General features: G+C 41.7%; 1 protein-coding gene and 1 pseudogene across 7 annotated transcripts in view; one reads left to right on the top strand and one right to left on the bottom strand.

The window, feature by feature from the left end:
- FARS2 (phenylalanyl-tRNA synthetase 2, mitochondrial) overlaps positions 1 to 23,370 on the top strand; it is a 474,195-nt gene that overhangs the window by 44,832 nt on the left and 405,993 nt on the right. The gene's annotated exons all lie outside the window — the stretch shown is intronic.
- Positions 462 to 1,369, bottom strand: LOC137232952 (large ribosomal subunit protein mL48 pseudogene; annotated as a pseudogene).

The raw sequence follows: 23,370 nt of genomic DNA on the forward strand, positions 1-23,370 counted from the left end.
GCTCACAAGTAGTAGTTTTCTGACACGTGACCAAGATCAAGCTTTAATTCTTTGCTTAAACTCATTCCAGGCAACCCTAATTTGCAGTTATGTAACATCTACCTGCATACTTATGACAGGTCACTCACTACCCCACAAGGTACTTTTTTTTCCACTTATGGACAGACCCTGATCCTATCTGGAGGGTTTTTTCATATACAAAATATCCCTCCCTATGCCTTCTATCCACAGAGGGTTTACTTATGTTATGATTGTCTCCTTCACTAAAGGAACTCCATGCTGGGTTGATTTAAAGGATGAGTTCACTCAGATTGGGAAATACTGGAGGGGAACATGCTTATGTGTTAAAGCACCAGGCAAAGAGAAACTGAATCCCTTAGTTAAAGATACTCGACAGCATGGAGTGACTTCTCTCATACACACACACGTCCATCATCAGCAGATTTTTATTAGATGGAAGATACCTAGGTCTGGCTCAAAGGAACGTGGTGACAATTGGCAAGCACTCCTCCACAGAGCAGAGGAGGCACTCCTGGCTGTGGAGATGGGTACTTACGATATTGAGGGTCAGGGTCTTCTGCTTGACTTTGGCCACCTAGGAAGCTCTTCCCCTTGGCACTCATTATCACCAGTGCTGGCATGAAAGGGTCTGCAGTGCGTTAGTTCAACTTGGCTAACAGTTCTTCCTGTTCTGGCTGGGCTTTGAACCTTCCCTTGAAGTCTTCTTCAGTGTGCTCCCTCACTGACAGTTTGACTCCTTCAGGACGATTGCTTTGGATTATTTCCAAGAAAATCTCTGCAAATGTAGCGCTCAAACCACTGATCTGAACCACTCACGCATGGGTGGTAAGAACTGAGTCCAGGAGCATTTTGCTGCCTTGGTTCTGCAACTGCAACACCTCCATGGTTTTGGTGGGCCTCGCATAACTTTCCTCGACTTTAATGGAGAGATGGTTGCAGAGGTTGTGAACATATTGGGCATAACTCTCTGCCAGGGCCATATCATATGCAGTCAGGTGAATGTTTCAGACCCCATATTCATCATCTGTCCCCGAATTAATAGGTCTCACTTCCACTTTCCCCTCTTCTTCTTGGGCTCTTGTGCTTTAACTAGGTGCTTGCATCTTCCAATGCCACGCGTGGGCTGTGACCTGTAGTGCCGACTGGTGCTCAGATGAATGCCACCTGCAGAACAGATGGGATTTGCTCTTGAAGTTCTGAACCTCAAGAGGGAAAAGACTTACTTAAAAATGGTGTCATTCCTCAGACACAGCGCCTTTCCCAGAGCTCCATTCATCCTTCGCTGCTGCGCGGCCTGTAATTGTGCCAGCTGAAGATCGGCCCAAGCAGCCGCGACCCCTGGGCGTCCGGAAACCAATCCTGCTTCTTCTGAACAGACATTCTTAGGTGAAAGTCAACATGTTCCTGAGCAATTAGAAATTATGATGTAAATCATTTTTCTTTAATATTTTAGCAATGCTTTTAGGTGACATACAATTACATTGGGTGATTCGATGTGTAGAACTGTCATGAATTAGTTTTTCACTATTACTACCAGAGATTTAAGTTTATGGGGAAATTGGGTGACCAGTCATCAAAGCAAATATAATATTTAACAAAGTAGAAGGTAAAAAAATTTAACACTTGGTATGTAAACACAGACTAATTTTTAGTTAGTCTCGTTGTCGAATAGTAAGTGGTGGTACTTTTATATACAGTGAGTGTAGTCACCAGAGGTTGCCTAGGCATTTAGCTCCATTCTTTTCATACCTTTGGGACAGGTGTTTTGCCTTTTGCAGAGAAGAGAGAGACAGGAGATTTTATTGTTCGGACTGTGCTGAACTCAGAGGTGCTGTCCCCGCTTGCTGAGTGTCCTTCTAGAGCAGATCTAGGGAAGCAGTGGGCCTGCTGCTTCAGCACAGAGCTCTTGTGAGACTTAATATGAAAAAATTACAGAGGTGTAAATGTAGTTGAACCATTAATTTTCAACTTTTTTTCCCTATCATGTTTCTTTTTATTGTCATCTAAAAATTGTCACTCACCATCTGCTTCTATAAGAATGAAGTCACTGGCCACTACAGTCGCTGACCTTCATCGCCCCCTGAAAGGAGTTCAGGGTGGAGATCAGGAATGAGGCCCTCTGTGCTCTGGGGAAACTGGCAGAACAGGTATTCAGAGAGTTAGATCTTTCCAGAAGAAGAGTTTATGAGCCCAATTCTTGCATCTCTTCGTATCTAGAAAAGCACTAACATCACTAATGGAGACGTGTGCTCCTCGTGACCAGCAGCAACCTTCTGCCGAACTGTGTGCTCAACTGCACGCACCCCCTTCACCAAAATCACACATATCCTGACTTCCCCCCTACCTCTTTGGAGCAGTTCCTCAGAGCTCTCGGAGAGGCTGTCTCCCGGGCTATAGTCCTCATTTTGCCCCAAATGAAACTTAACTCACAGCTCTCACGTTGTGCATTTTTTTTTCAGTCGACTTTATTTATCAGATACTATTTCCTTTGGGATTAAAACAACACAAAAGGTAAGGTTGTTTTGGTAAGAAAGCTCACAGTGGAGGAAAAATATCTTCGTTCTAAATATATCATTCTCAAGATATACTGATAAAATAAGATGCGCTTTTTCTCTGAAAGAACAAAGACGTGGCAGTTGATGGTTTTTAAAAGTCTCAGAGACTTTATTTCATACCCGTGTAACTGGAAGCTGGGAGTCTTTTCAAAGTGTTTCTCAAACCAAAGATATTTCTTTGTGTGTATGACATCTCATAAATCTATGGGCAGATAAACTATTTTCAAAAGCCCAGATTTGTTTTTGAAATAAAATATATGCTTGTGTTTCCCAGATCTGTATTTAAAATGATGCGAAGAGCTATTTATATGATGTCAGATGCGGAAAAACCATCAGCATTTCAAAGAGCTGATATTCTGTACCAGAGCTCAAGTAAACAGGGGCGGACTCTGTCATTCAGTGCAGAAATGTTTCCCAATTGTTTTTTAACCTTTCAAAGTTTTTGATATTTGTAAATATCAAAAGTCTTACATTTTCGTGGGGTCAAATATATTTATCTTTCATTTATTTTATTTACTTGTTTAACAGTCATTCCTAACCACAGATCATTTGAAAAATTACCAATATTTCTTCCGTTTTTTAAAAACAATTCTTTAAAAAAATTCTTTTTTTTTTTGAAAATTCTTCTTAAACATAATAGAATTCTCTACAGTCTGTTGTGGCATGTGGGATGAAGTGAAGATCAGATCATTTTTATCCCAACTACTTAGTCAATTTGTTAACACTATTTCTTATATATGCTATTTCTATTGATACATTGGTTAATGAGAATATATATTAAGTTTTCAAATATCTCAGAATCTATTTGCTCTGTCAGTTTTTGTGCCAGTTTTCATTATTGTTGTTTTCTTCTTATTTTTCAAAAATTCCTAGCTTCTGTCACTTGTTTAATTTTTCAAATGAACTTGGGGATTATTTTTAAAGTCTTTCTCCTAACCATCCCCCTCCCCCGTAGAAATTTCTATTGGGAATTACATTAAAATAGTTTGAGTGGAGCTGGCATTATACATTCAGTCTTTCATACATACAAGGCAGATCTCTGTTTATTCTGCTCTTCTTTCCTGGTTCTTCGTAAATTTTGATAATTTGCTTCATACAGGCCCCTCTCTATATTTGTTATTATAGAAGATGTTTTTCTCCAGATAGGTTTATTTCCTGTTGGTCATTGTTGGGATTGAAAAATGCTATTGATTTCTAAAATTTTAAAATTCACTCCCTTCACCAAACTATTATCTGTTCTGATAGTTATCAGTCAGCTCATTTGAGCTTTCTAGATACACAGCTGTGTTGTAGCCAATAATACTATGGTTTCTTCCTTCTAGCAGTCATGCTCCATTGCTTTGTGTCTTATGTTCTTTTATGGGCTAAAATCCTAAAATTAAAAAAAAATGATCGCTTGTAAAGTTCCTGTTCTCTGTTAGAAATGATTTTGTAAGTTACCTAGGGACTGCAGGTATTTATTTATTGTGTAGAAAGGTTTTTGGAAATCAACACATTTCCTTGTTTTGAATCAGTGGTATCTGTTCCTATTTTTGGTAGAATAAGTACAACTTTAGGGAAAACTTGTTAAAATAGAAGCCTTGGAAACTTATTTAAAGCAGATTTTTAAATAGATTACTGTATATTCTTTTTATTTTTCTAGGTGAAAGCTTGGTGATACTGGGAAACCGAAATTCAGAGTTAAAAAATAATGATTTCAGTGGTTCTAAACTAAAATCCAGCTTTTATGGTTAACTGTTTTAATAGACATATTGGTAATTTTGTAGCTCAAAGTTTGCTTCTGTCAGTAATAGTACTGCCTATAATCAGTAGACTAGATTGTTGATACTGTTGGAAGTAAGGAGTGATCAGTGCTAGTTTTGTAAGGGGTAGAGCACAAACTAGTGATGTAGAGTTTGATGCTGTCTTATCTTTTCTTTTTTTTCTTTCAAGGAACTGGCTACCCTGTCTTGATAAATGCTTCTGTAGTAAGCTGTTTGTACACCTAGTGAACAGACCCATGGTTTCCTTCTCTGTATTTGAGTAACTGGAATGTTCTTTTGTTTTTTCTTTTAAATTTTTGGCTGCATGGGGTTTTCATTGCTGTGTGCGGGCTTCCTCTGGTTGCGGTGAGCGGGGGCTACTCTTTGTTGCAGTGCGTGGCTTCTCTTGTTGCGGAGCGCTGGCTCTAGGCGCACGGGCTTCAGTTGTGGCACGCAGGCTCAGTAGTTGTGGCGAATGGGCTTAATTGCTCTGTGGCATGTGGGATCTTCCCGGACCAGGGCTCGAACCTGTGTCCCCTAAATTGGCAGGCGGATTCTTAACCACTGAGCCGCCAGGGAAGCCCTGGAATGTTCTTCTGATGCCAGTTTTCATGTCATATTTCTGTGATCTTCTTTAAGTTTTCTATCACTTCCCCTTATCGCCTGGACAAGCTTTAGGTATTGTGGTCTTGGTATCTGCGATTCTTTACATTTTTCCCTCTTAGCTTTGCATGCTGAGTTAATCAGTTTATATCCTATAACTGTCCGGTTGACCGTGAGGCATCACTTTTATACACTTATTATGTCCATCTTTGTCTCACTTGCATTGTATCAGCACTTATAGGTTTCCATCTCCGCTCATTTTTAGAAACAAATATTAGTAAATATGATGCAATATTTAAATAATTGCACAAATAAATGTTGCTTGGAGACATGGAACTGTTGCTTGCTGTGCTTTGCTTGATGAAGTAGTGGGATATGTGTGTCCATCAACTGATGCATGGAAATCTCGGGGAGGCTCAGGACAGGTGGTTTGAGCATATCCCTTTTCAATGTTTGACAGTGCTGGTTGCCTGAAAGTCATGCTGTAAAGTGCTGGAGTGCCCGTCAAGAATGTCGTGATCTCTGTTAAGCTGAACCTTTTCTGGATCTCAGTTTTCTCTTCTGCAAGATGACCAAGCTGGTCTTTATGATCTTTAAGGTTCTTTCCAATGTGATACTGTGATTCTACTTGGGCCATTCAGGTCCTTTCACAGAAATTGAGTATTCTTATACAGATATAATAAAAGAAAAAATTTAAAAAACCAAGTTTATTTTATTTATCCCTTTTTTTTTCCAGCCCAGTACAGATAAGAAACTGGTAGTTATTACTGTTTATGTTCTGCCTTTCTCTTAACTCAAATAATTGAAGGTAGCTTGCAACAAGGATACAAATTTATGGTAGAATGTAAAAATAAAGAGGACCAAGCAGGGAAATAGAAATTAAAGTGGAAAAGAACCATCTAGAAAGATGGCAGGCCTGTTGACCAGGAGGGCCTGCAGGTGCTGAGGGTGTCGGCAGGTAGAGAGAGGCAGGTCGGTCCCAGGGAGCGGGCGAGCTTGTGTGCAGGGTGCTGGTCGTGGACCATGTCTGGAGCCAGTGTCACGGAAGCCACTGTGTTTCAGTTTATCTGTGTCTGCGGTCGTGATTCTGAAAGGCCGCCGCCTCTGCTCCCCGTGGAGAGCCTGGCTGCAGCTGCAGGCACAGACCTCGCTCCCCGTGGGCAGTGCTGGCTCCCCATCCCCTTGTTGCCCCGGGGAGGGCACTGGAGATCCAGGCAGTAAAGGGCGAAGGAGACGTCGCCAGCCCGGAGGGGCAACGACAGGGATTTGTGACATCATGGGGCCTAGAAGGAGAGCCTCCGGGTGGGTGACAAACCTCCTCCTCTGTTCAGGGCGGCCGTCTGGCCTTCCCTCGTATCTCGAGTAGCCCGTGGTGCCCTCTGGAACGCGCTCCGCCTTGCTGTCTGCTGGGCAGCAGGGCCCGGCGTCGGCTGTGAGCTGGTGGCGTAGGAGGGGCCCGGGTTTCGAGTGACCACTCAGGAGGCCTCCGCGTCTCCCCGCGGCCTCCATCTGTGTCGAGGGACGTGTTGCGCCAAAGGGTGGACTCTGCTAAACCTGCCGGAAGCAGTGCAGTGAGGCTGGTCTTGGTCTGACGGTGGAAGTTCATCCATTCTCCAAGTCACTGGAAGCCTGTGGGCTCTGGATTAGACCTGGGCTTCTGACTCTCGCCAGGACTCCTTCTTCCTGTGTAGAGCCTCATCTTCCTTTTCCACAAAATATCCTTCTTGAGTTGTGCTGATGACTAGTCGAGGTGTTATCTGTGCAGGGCCCTGTTAGTGACTCACGCAGTGATAGTCGTCATAATGTCCTTGTGATTATTCCTTTTATTATTCATCTGTTCTCCCACCAGACCTTTTGCAAGAGGTGTCAGTAAAACAATAAGCAGCCTTCAGAGATGTTTTTCTTTGATCTGCTGTACAGGTGAAAACTCTTTAAGGCAAGCTGCTATTTTGATATTTGAAGGATATCAGAAAGACCCAGGACTGTGGAGACTGGAAGACTGCTAGTTTCCGGGAGTATGTTTGTCAGGGGGCTCCTTCCCTCCAGGCAGGGAGGCCTGTTGGCCCCTGTACTCCGGAAGGTCCACGCCCGGGCTCCTTTCAGTAGCAGTGTGCCCGCAGCTTCTCAGACACGCACGTGTAGACGAGGTTCACGTGTTCCTCATTCAGAGCAGGTGACAGAGATTCAGAGAGGAGAGGAATTTCAGCTTAGCGTTTGAATGTTGTGTTTGAGAGGAACAGACAATTAAATGCTGTAAAGTGGCACAGGAAAGTGGCCTGAACTTTAAGAATGTTCCTTTTCCTCCGCTCTCCCACTTCACCCTGAGATTTTCACATTGATATTAATTATCTCCGCGGCTCATGAGGTCATACAGTAGAATCTGAATTTGAAATAAACGTCAAAATCAGACCGATCATCTTCACAGGCGGCTATGAAGAAAATGTGCTTCTGTGGCTGAAGCATTTTGTCATATGAAGCTCAGACCTTATTTTTCAAATACCTTGTCACCAAAATAACTAGGACATCACATTAAAGACTCTGGAGGGTGTTGGGATTGTGGCAGGACGTGGCCATGTGGAAGGGTGCGCTGTGGACTGGCCGCCCCTGGGCTGGTCCGCCTCCGCTGGCTCTGGGGATGGCCTGTCACCTGTTCACTTCTGTGAGTGTACAGAGGAGGCACCACTGTGCACATTTTACTCAGCCATTCCTGAAAACGGAAATGGTACTTAGTTACTCACTCAGGCTCACGGTGCTTGTGCAGATAAAATTCATTACCACCCCCAGCAATGATTTCCTGTTTGTGTGTGTGTGTGTTTCTTTACATCGTTGGAGTCCTTAGAACTATTTTGCATGAAATGCCAGTTTATAAGATACGTAGAAGTAAATGCTGTGGTGCCATTAGGGCCTACACCCCGCTTTCCTGAATTTTCACCCCGAGCCTCTTGCATAGAGCCACAGGATTTGAAAGCTAGACCCATACTCTTGTGTGCACCATTGTATTCTTGATCTAATCCCAGTTTTACTTTTTTCTCACTTTTTCATTTCATTTTGAAAAATTTCAAGCATACAGTACAATTGGAAAAATTTTTACAAGGAATTTCTGAATAGCCATCACCTGGGTTCTTACCATTAACCTGTTAATAACACTCACGTTGCCACATAATCATCTGTCCCTCTGTCCATCCAACAGCACATCTTTTTTGGTGTGATAGATTTCAAAGTAAGTTGCAGACTTTCCTTAGATGCATATGATTAGCACAATCCTCTTTTTAAGGTAAAATTTACATACAGTGAAATGCACAGGTCTTAAGTATACCATTCATTCATTGAGTTCTGACAGATGGACACACCTGTGTAATTCAAACTCCCTATCAAGATGCAAAACACTACGAATGCCCCAAAAAGCTTCCCCATGCTCCTTTCAAAGATTAATTTCCACCTGCACCCTCCGAAGGAAGGCACTGTTTTGAATTTCTTCTACTGTAGACTAGCTTTATCAGTTATGCTGCTTTACATAAAGGGAAGCGTTCAGGATGTTCTCTTTTGTGACTGGCTTCTTTCACTCATCATCATGTTTCTGAGATGCACCCATATTATTGTGTGTGTAGTAGGGGTGTGTGTGTGTGTGTGTGTGTGTGTGTGTGTGTGTGTGTGTGTGTGTAATGGTGTTCCCTTGTAGGAACACACCACTGTTTGTTTATCCATCCTCCTATTGATGAGCATCTGGGCTCTTTTTGTTTTGGGGCTGCTGTGAGTAAAGTTACAACGAATGTTCTCATACAGATCTTTCTGTAGACATTTTCTCTTGGTTAAATACCTAGGGTTCAAATTATTGGATCCGTTGCCAGACATTTTTCTGAAGCGGTTGTATCATTTTACACTCTTTCAGACAAAAGTGTTTGTCTGACCAATGATGTCAAGCGCTTCTACATGTACTTATCAGCCATTTGCATATCTTCTTGATTGTGACTCCTTGTCTTTTTATTATTGAATTGCAGGGGTTCTTTGTATGTCACGGCTGCCGTGTTCATGTTTTATGAATCTTTTCTCCCAGTCTTTGGCTTCCTTTTAATTTTCTTAAAGATGTCTTTTGAAGAACAGAAAATTTTAATTTTCAAATACAATCTTGCCAGTGATTTCTTTCATGATTATTGCTGTTTTAAGAAACCTGTGTCCACTCCCAAGTTACGAAGATATTCTAATATGTTTTCTTCTAAAAGTTGCACATTTTGGTCAGTAGTTTTTTGATGTATCTTGAATTAATTTATTTATATACTGTGAGGTGGGGACTCTGCCTTTTGGCCACTCCTCTGCATAATCTGCTTCTGTTTCCCTGACTGACTGATGTGCACATACACTGATGGCTGCATACTCGTACATTCTATTCTTTCTTTACCCCACTTCCACAAATATTTGCTGAGTGTTTATTATGTGCTGGGTGCTGGGCTTGTTTTTGGGTATATAGTGTTGAACAAAATATAAATAATCCATGTCACCATGGAGGTGGTAGTCTAGTAAGGATAAATAGACATTAAGCAAATGAACACAGATGCTTTTATATGCAAGTCTAGTGAAGTCCTTTGTGTCTTAGAAAGCTCACCTTAAGTCAGTATTTGAAAACCAGACATTGTAAGCCACCATATCAGCTGGCTAAAGAAAATCATGTGATCATATCAATTGATATGGAAAAATTACTGCACAAAATCCTGTACTCATTCAAGATAAAACTCTCAGCAAACTAGGGATAGAGGGGAACTTCTTCAGTTTAATGAAGGGCATCTGTAAAAATCCTCCAGTTAACATCATATCTAATGCTAAGAGACGGGATGTTTTCTCCCTAAGATTGGGAACAAGGCCAAGATATCTGCTTTCAGCATTCTTGTTCAACGTTGTATTGGAAGTTCTAGCAACTTCAATAAGGCAAGAACAGGAAATCAAAGCCATATTGGAAAGGAAGAAAGAAAACTATCCCTGTTTGAAGATGATATGATTGTCTGTGCAGAAAATCCCAAAGAATGTATGAAAAACAAAACAAAACAACTCTCCTAAAACTAATAGGTGAGTTCTGCAAGGTCTCAGGATATAATATCAACAAATAAAAATCCATCACGTTTCTATATGCTAGCAACAAACATGTGGGAACCAAAAGTACAGACACAAAACTATTTACCGTCGCTCTCAGGAAATAGGACTGTATTTAACAAACCATGTGTAGGAACTTTATGCTGAAGATTATAAAATGCTGATGAAAGAGATCAGAGACCTAAACAAAGGGAGAGAGACGTGCTCCCAGGCTGGAAGACTCAACATAGTGAGGTGTCAGTTCTCTAAATTGTTCAGTGCAATTACTGTGAAAATGCCAGCAAAGGTGTATTTTTTTCCCACTTAAAGTCATCCTGATAAAGTACTAAAAATTATCAGCCTTATTAAATATCAGTCCTTGAACACTGCCTTTTCAGAAATATACATACGAGTTTTTGTTTTAGAACAGTTTTAGATTTATAGAAAAATTGGGAAGGTAATCCAAAGAGTTTCCACACCTCTCACATTGTTTTTCCAGTTATTAACATCTTACATTAGTCTGGTGACTTTGTTAAAATTAATGAATCCGTACTGATACATTATTATTAACTGAAGTGCGTACTTTCTTCAGACTTCCTTATTTTTACATGATGTCCTTCCTCAGCTCTGGAGTCCCATCCAGGATTCCACTTGACGTTTGGTCATTTCTGTCTTGAGCTGCACAGTGCATTAGGTTTTCCTGGATTGTGATGACTTGGACAGTTTCGTGGAGTACCTGGTGTCAGATATTTTGTAGAATGTCTCTCAGCTGGGATCTGCATGAGGTTTTTCTCATGATGAGACTAGTGTGATGTGTGTTTTGGGGAGGACACCCACAGAGGTAAGGGCCACCCTCATGCATCATATCGTGGGCGCACTATCAGCTTAGCTGATCACTGTGGCTGTTGGTTTGATCACCTGGCCGAGGTAGCATGTGTCAGTTTTCTCCACTGTAAAGTGACCCTTCACCCTTTCCCTTGAGAACCATCAAGGGTTTTATACACAAGCGTCTTCCAAGATTTATGTGGGGGCTTTCCTTATGGTACTGTGGTTAAGAGTCTGCCTGCCAATGCAGGGGACACGGGTTCGAGCCCTGGGCCAGGAAGATCCCACATGCAGCAGAGCAACTAAGCCCATGCGCCACAACTACTGAGTCTGCGCTCTAGGGCCCGTGAGCCACAACTACTGAGCCCGTGTGCCACAACTGCTGAAGCCCATGTGCCTAGAGCCCGTGCTCTGTGGCACGAGAAGCCAGCACAATGAGAAGCCCGTGCACTGCAACGAAGAGTAGCCCCTGCTCTAGAGAAAGCCCGCGTGCAGCAACGAAGACCCAGTGCAGCCAAAAATAATAAATACATAAATAAATTTATAAAAAATTAAATAAAACAAAGTTTATATGGAAAGGCACAGGTCCTAGAATAGTTAAATAATTTTGAGAAAGAATAAACTCAGTGGAGCGATTGTTAACGAAAGCCTGCAAGAGCTGCAGTAAACTAAGGCAGAATGGTATTGGTGGAGGGACAGACACAGAATAGAGAATCTAGGAAAAGCAATTTAATGGAGGAAGGATAGGCTTTTCAAAAAATGGTGTGGGAACAATTGGACGTCCATTGGCAAAACGGTGAACTTTGGCTTAACTCTCACACCTTATATAAAAATTAACTCAAGATGAATCATGAACTTAAATGTAAAACTATAAATCTTTTAGAAAAAAACATAGGAGAAGATTTTTAGGATGTAGGGCTTGGCAAATAGTTCTTAGACTTGACACCCAAAGCATGATTCATAAGAGAAAAGAATTGATAAGTTGGACCTTCAAATACAGACTTTTACTATGCTAAAGACCCTGTTAAGAGGATGAAAAAGATAAGTTTTGAGACCGGGAAAAAATATTTGCAAACTATGTAGTTGAAAAAGGAACAGCATCTAAAATATACAGAATTTTCGAAATTCAACAGTAAAACAAAGAAACAGAAAATAGTGCAATTAGAAAAGGGAAAATAGCGTGAATGGACATTTCACCAAGAAGATCTGCACATGGTAAGTAAGCACATGAAAAGATACTCACCATCATTACCCATTAGGGAAATGAATATTTAAACCACAAAGAGATATCACTACATACCTATCAAAACGGCTAAAATGAAAAATAGTGACAACCCCAAGTGCTGGTAAGGTTGTAGAGAAACTAGATCCCTCATACATTGTTGTGGGAAGTAAAAGATACAGCAACTCTGGGAACCAGTTTGGCAGTTCCTTATGAAACTAAATATTCAGCCACCATGTGACCTAGCTATGCATTCTTGGGCTGTTTACCCTGGAGAAATGAAAACATATGCTCACATAAGAATTTATACACCAATGTTCATAGTAGAATCCACCAGCCGTCCTTCCAAGGGAGTATGCATGGTCAAACAAACTGTTGCACGTCCACACCATGGGGTAAAGCAAAGACTCTCAGTTTTTTCCTTCCTTCTGATGTAGGGAAAAACCCAGTTCGTCCTTTCTGCGTGCTTGTTTATCCTGTGTGTCTACTTTACTTCACTTCTGACACTTCTGGTCCCTGAATGTGTGAAGGTTTTCCCCACACCAGTAAGTGGTTCTCAGACACCAGCTGGGTGTCCTACAATGTAACTCAATTCTGGCACTGAGTACCCGGGGATAATCCCAGATCCCACCAGTTAAGGGCTCAGTCCCATAACACTAGGACTGCCCCCTCCTTTTTAAGTTAATTTAACTGTAAAGTATTTTATTTCACAAGCCCTTTAGACTTGGGTCCTCAGGCTGTTTCCAAATGGGAATTCTCACTGTTTTTGTTTTGCCCTATTCAGTCAGTTAGAGGCAGTACACTTTCACAATCTCTCTAAAAAGTCAAGGACACCATGCCTAACAGACTAAATCTCTGGCAATAAAAATTTGAAAACAGCTTTTGTTTTTTCCACTTGGAAGGTAGATCATCAACTGTCAGGATGTTCTTTGAAGGTAACTTTGATTTCTGGGGGGAAGCCTTAAAAAAAGTAGAGCTTGTCTTTCAGAAGATTAACATTGATCTTTAAAATCTAAAATAAAAATAATGCAAGTATGTAATGCCCACTCTGCTCAGGTACTTGCTTGCCGCCGTGCTGGTGCTTTCTTGGTGTGAAGGAAGATGCAGGTGGGGCCATGAGCAGGCACTGGGTGACCTGTGGAGGTCAGGGGGCCTGGTCCCTGCGGAGAGGGTGTCTCTGGGCCTCGTTTTCCCGTCTGCCAAATGCTGTGGTTGGGCTAACTCCTCTCAAAGCTCCCTCTGACTTTGGAGTTTTAAGGTTTTCTGAAATATTTAAATACTTCCCTAACTAGCCACAGAGGGCGCCATCCTTCCTACTGCTGGAGCCGCTGTGAGGGAGTGCAGCCCAGGGAGCCTGGAAGCAGGCTTCTGAGCGCCTCCTCTTTGTGGCTTTGCTTTTCCTTTAAGTGAACTTTTGTAACAACGGTAACAGACACATATTCTAGTCTAAGTGATAGGATACTTTCCACACCTCAGTAAGTTAGCATCTGCATCGTATCCAGGGAGTAATTTTCTACCCATGTCATCCTTCTGGTGTGCAGTCCAGGTCTGGGAATAAGAAAAGGCCGTTTCCATCCTTCTGCACTCAGACCAGGCACTTTATTCCTTAGGTCCACACCCAGCCTTATTCACACTTGGTATTCAGTTCTAATGCGCTGAATTGTTTTGCTTCTGCGCAGCTTACAACGGAGTGGAAGCCTCAGGTTCACAGAGGACGGCAGAGCTTTCAGTACTGCTCTTACAGTGGTAGAGGATCTGCTGGCCAGTGGAAATCCAAGAAGGAGGCTAAAAACAACAGAAAACTGTATGATGGCCCAGAATAGCCATAGCCTTTCCAAAGGATGACCACTGTCATTGAGAAAAGTTTAAATTTTGTCTATCGCCTCTGTTAAATGCTATAGTAACATTTCACGGTATTTCTGTACCGGTGGTTCTCCAGCCTTTCCTGGCATCAGAATCGCCCTGAAGCCTGCCGGCCCCGCCCCAAGTCCCTATTTCCTGGATCAGGGGTGGGGCCAGAGCCTTACTTCTAACAGCTTCTCTAGTGATGTTGGTGCAGCTGGTCCTGGGACCACACTTTGAGTGCCACTGTCCTCCAGAAAATCATCTTCAGTGTTGTTTAAAATCATAAGTGTAAATTTCCTATAATTAACTTACGTGTAAAGCTCATTGCTTACTACATAATTATTTCCAAAATATCTTCATTTTGTATCATCCTCCCCATAGCCCCCTCCTAAGGGAACCTAAGGTCATGGGATATTTTCGCTTTCAAATACATAATCCTCTGTGCCATTCCCCCCTATGAGAGTCTGCTCTCAGTTTCTTCAATGCAGAGAAACTCCAAATGTTTGTTTTTCTTCCATTTTTGAATTCATTTGTTTCTACTTTCATTCTTTCTTATTCTTAATTTTATTTGGTTATCGTTTTACTATTGGAACCCAAAGCTTAGTTTTACTTTTTTTTTAGATTACTAATGAACTTAATGCTCTTTTCCTGAGCATACGTCATAAATTCCTCTCTGTCACACACACCCTACAAAATTCAAAAGGTTATATGACGCTGTATAGTTAAAAAGAGTTTCTCTCCTACCTCTGTCTCCCAGCCACCCACTTCCCCTCCTTGGAGGCATCGACTGTTAGTACTTTCTTGACATACATGCAGTCTTTATTATTTACCAATTTTGTATTTGTGAATTTGCCTAGTTGCTAGAATTTATTTATAACCTCAAAATCAGCACTCCTGGGGCTTTCATAGTCATTTGAGGACATGCGCAGAACATCACAAAGCAGAGTCCCCTACCCACGTGTTCCCAGCTGAGGTCAGGCAAGGGGGTGGTCTGCGTTCTCATTTCAGCTCCTACGTAGATAAGTATCTTTTTTGCCATCTATTTAGTGCCGTGTTTTTTGTGTTTTTGTGCTTTTTGGGGGTGATTTTGCTGTTTAAATGGCCCCCGGGCCTAGTGCTGAAGTGCTGTCTAGTGTCCCTGAGAGCAGGAAGGCTGTGACATGCCTTGTGGGGAAAATACGTGTGTGAGATGAACTTGGTTCAGGCGTGAGCTACGGTGCACTTGGCTGTGAGGTCAGTGTTAATCAACCGTATATATTACATAAGATGTCTTTAAACGGAAAGACACATAAGCCAAGGTTATGTACTGATTAGTTGGCAAAAATGTGAGCAGGGCCTCTCAGGACACTAGGTCTCTCTTCCTGAGGAGCAGCGGTTCAGTGTCCATTGATTCGGTGTTCTCAGGGATGTTCTAGATCAGAACTACTTTGAAAAATGAGAATTGACTGTGTATTATTTTCACTGTTTTCATGACCCAGATATTTTGCAATTTGAATTCAATGCTTTCATGTACTAGCTAATCCTTAAAACTTAACAAAACTTACAGAAAAATGCAGAGCTATGTGTTTTACAGGGGATTTTAGCAGAGAGCACAATATAATCAGGACCGATTGTGGCTGATTAGGGCGGATGGAACCTGGCATGTAGGCCTGAATTTCACTCTTCTGCCATCTCGCCACGATGTTCAGAGTATGACTTAGCAGGCACACGACAGCCTTCTCTGCATTAAGAATTAAGGAGTGTTGTTTGATTTCCACCCTTGTAAATGACTTGCTGAGTGAACCTCAGTGCTGTGCTTTGACTTTTATCATTAGGTCTGCTGTGGGGAGAGGATCAGGCAGTTGAAATATCACTGTGAGTTATGGAGTAGTGTCTTCTCTTAGTGAAACAGTGATATGGAAATATACAACATGGATATTCCTAGTGGCGTTTACTTGTTTGACTTGGGAAAACATTCTTTTTAAGGACAGAAGCATCGTCCCCGTCCTCCAGTAGCTTAAGATCTAACAGCTGGAGCAGCCTCCTGATTGGCGGGTGCAGTGAGTGTTTTATGTGCTTTTGGGGAAGAAAGAAGAGATGGGTCAGTTCCGCCTGAGCAGAGTGTGAAGGGTAAGACCTGGTTTCATAGAGATAAAACATCTCTGGAATTACGGATCATGTCAATGGGAAGATGTGTTTCGGTTTGAAAAGAAATCTCGCAAGGAGCTTCTCAGGACTGTATCTGTTGGAAAAAGCAAAGTTGGCGGGTGTTTATCAGGAAAGGACAAGCAGTGGAAATGGCAGGGGCGGCCTGGGACCGGGTGAGAGGCAGACGGCCTGGGCTTGGACCCTGATGCAGTCTTCAGTTGGCAGGCACAGCACTGGGCACATGAGTTTATGTCTGTCATAGTGCTGTCAAGAGGATTAAATGAAAGAAGAAGAATAAAGAAAAGGCTTCGGAGAGGAGGTGCTGTCATGTCACCGTTTGTAGGTAGTGTTTCAGGCTATCAGCGTCTACTTAATAATTATGGAGCTACCAACTATACTTCAATAACATGTAAAAATAAATAAATACAGAAACAAACAAACAAATAATTGTGGCGCTAAGGGCTGGCGAAGCCTTTGTGTGCTAGAAAGACTCTTTCCTCCGCTGTAGCCAAGACTGCAGGATTTTATATGCAGCGACTTTATTTGGAGGAGCTTAGATAAAATCATTTTATTTAGAATATTTAGGAGAGCAGAAGTTTTCACCTGGAGGCTACGTCTTCTATGTAACAGTAATATTTCTAATTACCTAAAATAGTTTTTAATATGCAGTTTAGTGAGTTGGTTTAAAACAAGTTTTAATTTTACCTGCCGTAGCCATTTGGCTTGCTAAGTATTTCTGGGCGAACACTTTAGGCTTTTTCATTAGCTGAGTATTTTTTATTTAAAGACTATTCCGTACACGTACATTAGTAGGGTTATTACACATTATTTTAAATGTTGAATTTGGTGGATAATTAATTATGCTGTCATTCTCCAAATGTGTAATATGTGGAAGGACTGTAAATACCTTTCATTAGAAACAAAAATAAATGATGACTAGTAGGTTGACCTAAGTTGAGATTAGCCAGCAGTTTTGATGTTTCACTTGACTTTGATGAGATGCTAAAGAGCATTAAGGAAGAGTTTGGTATATTTGTTTTATAGTGTTTGTGTGTATTATTTTTTATATGCATGCGAGGAATTTTTTCCCTGGCATATTTAGGGAAGTATTCATTCATACTAATAGGTATTGGTAACATGAACTTAATTTTAACTCATGATATTTTCCTTAAGTGAAAATTTGTGAAAGAGTGGTTGGGAGTCTAACTACAATTCCAAATATGGTGACATCTTTAGATACTTATTAACCAGCCTTCAAGTTAATTTTGTAGGGTCTTTTGTCTGCAGTCATTCCCTCATGCATTTGCTTAATTACAGATTTTAACCTTTTGACTTATGACAGCAAAACTGATTTCTCTTGGAACTGAGTACAGTGATTTGTGTTTTTAAAAACCTTTAAAAAGTTGTGTTTTTCCATCTGTTTCTGTGTCCATCATAAGAGATTTTTCTCTTGAGTACTCCTCCATTCTTGAATAATTAAGAAGTTTCCAGCACGACAGAACACTTTCCAATCTCTCATTCTTGAAAACACGGCATTTATGAGCAGAGAATGGTACTGCTTGTCATTTCTCCACTGAATTACAGTGATGAAAAGACATCTCTTCTGAACGGGAACATGGCCTTGTATATTCACATAATGATTGTCTGTAGAATTGCTTTCCTCACTCCTTTCTTCCCCCTTAGACTTAATTTTTTTTCCCCCCTTAGACTTAATTTTAATCAGAGACATTATCTACACAAAAGGTGCCTATTACCGAAGAAGGCTGTGGTGGCAGGGGCTTTCTCGGGGTCTCTGATCGGTTGGCCCTAGCCCTGTCCCTTGTCGGGCCTGCCCTCTGAGCGGAGCTGCCAGGTTCTCGCGTCACCGTGTTGACAAGTGGTGTGCTCATTTATACAGCAGCTGGGCCTTGTCAACCTGTGCAAGCCATGTGCCCCTGGCCGCAAAGTCCAGTGCCAATTTTGTGCTGGTGGCTTTAAGCCATGCCTTAAATACGTTGCTGAAACCGATGGTGGATAAGTAGTCATTGGAGGGAAGAACTGCGTTCATTTGCGCGAAGTAAGAGCATTTGTGAATGGTAAAGGGCTGCTGGTATTTCTGAGCAGTAGACCCTCCTGCTTTCTGGAGCTGCAGCTTTCTGCCTTGGGGGCTTCCCTTTTGTTACTTACGTGCTCCTGAATCAATCAGAAAAATGCATCTCTGGGGTAAATCTTTAGAGGAAAGAGTTTATGTATACTTTATTCTCTTCAGTGTTAAAGTACCCAAAGTACAAAAGCAAAGTTGTTGGTATCAGTGCCCACAATCATAGCTAGGAATTAGGCACACCAGATGCTGGGAAAAATGATAATTGTGTCCAAATGGACAAAACTCAAGGAAAGAGTATGGGACGCTCTTAGTATAACTGTGTGTTAAAACATTCTCCTAGGCATTTCATGTTACTGCAAGGTACTGATTTCAAAGCGCAGTGTCCATTTGACCCTCTATTGGCTTTTTTCTAGTGGGAGAGATGTATATGTCCACAGATGCTTACTACTAGGTTCATTTGGCACGAAAAGTGTGACTATTTCTATGTTAAACATCTAGGTAATTTATATTGGCTTCAACCAAGCCAGCAGGAGATAAGTTTTCCTGGTGCCCAGTTAGTTAAAGTGTTTGTAGAAACAATATCTTCTGTTCTTCTGCACATCCAGACTGGACTCTTGGTGGTCTTATTCATTGTGTATTGCACAAGACCCCTCCCGGAATAGCCCCCTAGTTATTCTCCAAGGTAGAGCTAGCCAGATAACGTGTGGCCTCGTCTCTGAGGACTGGCTTCATGTGCACGTGGCCCTTTTCCTTATGGTTCCGCTCTCCTGAGGACAGAGCTCTGGCCGGGCCATCAGGACCGGGCCTGGGCTTGTAAGACCTTTGCCCTATTTGACCGAGTTTCAACTGCACTCTTGGCTTCTTTAACTCCTTTGGTTTAGGTTATATAAACATTATGTAGCCTAATCTTCTCTGTTTCTCTAAAATGTATAAATATTTTGATATAGATTTTCCTGAATTCAGAGCTGGCTTCTACTAACATAACGTGATATATTTTATTTCGCCACCATATTAAATTACATTTCCCTTCTGATTAATGTCACCTATGAGTTAGGAGAGGTGAAAACACTTTAATTGAACCCAATTACTGTTTTGTCATGTAATTAAAATTCCAGAAAGCCTGTTAACGTACCCATATTGATACAGCAGAATTAAAGAAAATGCTATTTATGGAAGGACCCAAAATCCTAGGGTCACTCCTTAACAGGTAGGTGCCTGAGAAGTGAAACATGGTGTGTGTCCTGGGAAGGAAGCCAAGAGGGGCAGGAAAGGTGGTTGTGTTCACCCAAAGCCATATCTGAATAAATACTCTGCTCGGCCATGAAAGTTTTTAAAGGGAAGTAATCTCAGTTCATCATTGAGATGGTGGGTCACAGTCATCACCATCCCCCACTGTCTGCAGGCTTGTGTGCAGGCTTGTTGACTGGTGATTTTTCTTTAGATGCTATTTCGTTCACATAAGTTTGTTCGTGAGATTACTGAAACGGAAGCTAGGGGAGAGATCTCGTCATCTGTTAATTAATTATTCTTCATTTCTAGTCCTCTGATCTACGGAAAGAACCAACAGGTTAGGCAAGGTATTGTGTGGTCAAAAGATTTGAAAGGTGTGCTAGGGCCTGCGGTGAGTAGAGCATGGGGGTGCCTGATTTAAGGTTAGGGACAGGTCAAAAGGGCCTCTTCCCCTTAGAGAGCGCTTTCCTGCCTAAGGTTGCTTACAGCCTTACTTTTCAACTTCTTGTGAAAAGTAGTATTTTTGACATTTGCCTACTCAACAGCATGACATCTGTAACGGAGCCTGGTGACCAAGGAATTTTATGTCCCTGAAGAACAAGTATACAGTCATCACACAGTAAAATAAAACTGCTTGCTGTAGTTAACGGATTCCTGAAGTTCCAAGACCTGAAAGAACTCAGCCTTGAAATGCTATTTCTGCAGCTGCTAATGCTGGAAATGAGGCTGATAAATCAACACTAGGAAGTGCTTGGCGCTGACCTTGGACCACAGTGAGGTTTGACTGTGAACCCGCAGAGGAGACGTTGAAGGATTTCGTGTCACTAACGAAGAGATTAGCCACATTTCTCTTCGCTGGAAGTTGATCCGCCAGTGTAGTAAATAAGTTGAATAGAAGCTGAATTTGGTAATGTTGCTCCTCTTTGTGCATTCCTTGAATGAAGGCGGAAATGCTGGAATGGTATTAAATTCAGACAAGCGTGAGGAGAGTAGTGATGAGGATGAGGGTGACGTCATGAATGTAGGTGTGACAGTGGGATTTACAGTAAGGAATATATCTGTGGTCTTCTTCCATTGTTCCTAGGACGGAGCTCCTAAAACCCTTCTGACTGTAATCTGTAACGCATAGGGGCATTCTTCTGTTATGATGTCAGTTTTGTTCTCAGTTCCTGAAAAATGTGTCTGTTGTTATTCATAGAACAAGCCCTTTTCTACTACCCCTGAGTTTATGTTAATGAGGGTAGAAACCCATATTAAAGTGTCAGGAGACAAACGAGGCTTTCTAAAGGCCATGTGCGGGGTGGGGGGGCGTCATTTGAGAATGATGTTCCAGGCCCATCATCAGATGCCCAGGTTGCGGCTGACGACCACCGCGGTGATAGCCATGCTGTTGTACTTTTCTGAGGTCCTCTTGCAGCCCCGTACAATGAGCTGCGCGTGTAGCATAGGTAGTAGCTTAGACTGAACTAAACTTTAGTGACTATTTTCCTTAGAAATAAGAAAGATTTTTCCTTACTAAAAGACAGCGTAACGTTTTAGCTTTAACGTGTATTAAAGATTTCATTAACGGGTATCATTGAGAAACATCTGTTTGGCATAAGAGCCAGTATTATCAATTTCCTAGAAAATCTGAATGTCTTGGGGGAGAAAAGCATTGACTGATTGGCATTGTGCTTCTGCCAGTTGATTTACAGCTAGGGAAGGGAATCTGGAAAAAGGCAAAGAAGTTTTTTATATGCCAAGCATTTCATCTGTGGAGAACGCAGAATGTTGCCCGCCGCCCTGTTCTACAAGTACCATGTCGTTAGCCACTGCAGTTGCTGGCCTGTCCAGGGGTTAGGGCTCCACGCTCCCAGTGCGGGGGGCATGGGTTCGATCTCTGGCCAGGGAAAATTCCACATGCCGTGCAGCCAAAAAAAAATTACAATACAGTACACCCTGGAAGGAATTCAGGGTGAAGGTCAGAATGAAGCACTCTGTGTGCCGGGAAAACAGGCAATATTTTGGGCCTCTCGGCCCTTAGATAGTTAGAAATATTTCAGGAGAAATTTTTTTTTAATGCTAACCATCATCTGAACCTCAGCAAGTCATAGTATTTATTTATTTATTTTTGGCTGTGTTGGGTCTTGGTTTCAGTGCGAGGGCTTTCTCTAGTTGTGACAAGCGGGGGCCGCTCTTCATCGCGGTGCGCGGGCCTCTCTTGTTGTGGAGCACAGGCTCCAGACGCGCAGGCTCAGTAGTTGTGGCTCACGGGCCTAGTTGCTCCGCGGCATGTGGGATCTTCCCAGACCAGGGCTCGAACCCGTGTCCCCTGCATTAGCAGGCAGATTCTCAACCACTGTGTCACCAGGGAAGCCCCCAGGTGAAATTTTTTATGAACTGTATTCTTGCATCTTCCCTTACTTAGAAAAGCACTTAAAGTTCATTAACTGAAATAGTATTCTTTGTGACTAGTGGTAACCTTGTAACGAGATGTATGCTTGACTGCACGTACCCCTTCACCAAAATTGCGTATATATTGGCTTCTCCCTCTGCTTCTTAGAAGCAGCTTCTCAGAGTCACTTGAGAGAATGTCTCCTGGACCACAGTCCTCAGTAAGTCCTCAGATAAAACTGAAACTCACAGCTCTCACGTTGTGCATTTCCTTCCGAAGTGGACACCTGTGTTGTTAAAAGTAATCTCTTACCTGGTCACTGAATGCAGTTAATTAAACTACAGCAGCGTTACGTTTATATTGGCATTATTCTTTTGTTTGTTTGTTTTTTTGTTATTGTTTTTTAACACCTTTATTGGAGTATAATTGCTTTACAATGGTGTGTTAGTTTCTGCTGTATAACAAAGTGAACCAGCTATACATATACATATATCCCCATATCTCCTCCCTCTTGCGTCTCCTTCCCACCCTCCCTATCCCACCCCTCTAGATGGTCACAAAGCACTGAGCTGATCTCCCTGTGCTATGCAGCTGCTTCCCACTAGCTATCTATTTTACATTTGGTAGTGTATACATGTCCATGTATTGGCATTATTCTTGATACAATTATAAGTGGGTTTAATACAACCTCTTAAAATGGCTAGAACTCAACTCGCCATATTTTTAAATAACTTTTTCTTATAATAATTCAACTATTTCAAAATAACAGGTTTAATAAAAAATGTAATAGATGTCCATTTAGAAAATTTAGAACTATAAAAGTAGAAAATAAGGACCAGGGATTATAGCCATTGAATCTTACATAGTTCTTCCACGGTTTCTAAATATAGTAAGTGTGTATTTATATATATATATATATATATATTTATATAGTTAAGATCATCTCATACATTTTTATATTCTATTTATCACTTTGTCAGTATGTAGTTATGTCATTAAAGCTCTTTGCAACCATTACACTTTATGACTGCACAATGTTTTACTGTATGGTTCTACTATAATTTACTTAATATCCCCCTCTCTGGGGAAAGTTTATGTTGTTTGTAATTTTTCTGTATTATAAATCACACTGTAATGAAACTTCTTTGTGTTTCACTTCTGTCTTAATTTGCATTATTTCTTGTGATAATTCCTTGAAGGGTAATTACCGTGCCAAAGGGTATGAACAGGTTTGAGTCTCTTGCTAGTGCTAGATGGCTGCCCAGAAAGGCTGCACCAGTGACACAGGGAACGGCCTTTTTAGAGACATTTTCTTTGCGTTCAGCAGGAACAAAAACACTCTTTGCCCGCTCTTTTTGAGCAAAAGTTAATGGAAATTGGCTGTTTCCCTGCCGTTATTTAGTCCAGTACAGTATATAAGCTGTGTGTTGACTGGGCCCAGCTTCATTTTTCTGGGTAGATGCTGTTTCAGCCCTGTCTCTGCAGATTAATGGGACGCACCTGATCTCTTTTGCATGGCCATAACCACATGTGGGTCACATTTGGGTACCATGGCCCTTTCGGTAAGCTAACTGTGCTTTAGAGAAATTACCACTAATTAGTTTCTCCTTTACACACAAGACTGAGGGAGATTGAAGGAAGGACTGTTTAAACCGCTGCAAAATTCATTCATTCTAACAGAC

The sequence above is a fragment of the Pseudorca crassidens genome, chromosome 10 (assembly GCF_039906515.1).
Source record: "Pseudorca crassidens isolate mPseCra1 chromosome 10, mPseCra1.hap1, whole genome shotgun sequence".
Classification (NCBI taxonomy): Eukaryota; Metazoa; Chordata; class Mammalia; order Artiodactyla; family Delphinidae; genus Pseudorca; species Pseudorca crassidens.